An 821-nucleotide genomic window follows, 5' to 3' on the forward strand; every position below is an offset into this window, starting at 1 on the left:
GCTCAACAGATGGCCCAATACTCGAAGGCCAAAGTCCACAACCCAACAGGGGACGTACGCGGGGCGTACCTCGTCTCACATTGAGCACTTACGGGGTGGTTGACTCCGAACGCGGGGCGTATGCAGCGTTACGCGGGGTGTACCCTCACAGGGACCAAAATCACGATAAGTGCTTAATGGCTTAAGCACTTAAGCGCAAATTTCAGATCCACTACTCAAATGTGCTCTAGAACCATAAAGTCTTAAACTTTAAGACTTTGGTCGAATAAAAAGGGCTTAATACATGGTATTAATCCATTAAGACCTCCTATAAAGAACTAGGGACCAAACTAGCTCAAGGGACCTTATTTTTATGCCTTAGGACCCATCCTAGGGTCTGAAAGGACAGCTTAACTCGACCAAAATAAGGCATGCACAATATTGGGACTCTTTGGACAAGAAGGATTCTATAAAGCAACCAAAACAAGATCTAAGAAATCCAAGCATAAAGGTAGAAGCTTTATACCTTCTATAGCTTCCCAAGTTGGTGTTAACTCCAGATCTACAAGCTTGGTTCCTTCCTTGACTCCTTTGATGCACTAACTTCTTCTTCAACTACCCAAGAGGCACACTTTTAGCTCACACACACAAAAGAGAGGCTAGGGTTTGGGGAAAACGGCTCAAAACTATGGAGGCTGGAAGGATAGAGGGTAATGAGCTGATAAGGACACTTATATACCACCCCAAACCCTAAATATTAGGGTTTCAACCTGGCACTCATACGACCAGCGTACTAGGGCACGCCCTAGTACGCTTAGCGTACTCACATGTACGCCCATCGT

Source organism: Lactuca virosa, chromosome 9 (assembly GCF_052849685.1).
Source record: "Lactuca virosa cultivar CGN04683 chromosome 9, Lactuca_virosa_CGN04683_v6, whole genome shotgun sequence".
In the NCBI taxonomy this organism is placed as follows: Eukaryota; Viridiplantae; Streptophyta; class Magnoliopsida; order Asterales; family Asteraceae; genus Lactuca; species Lactuca virosa.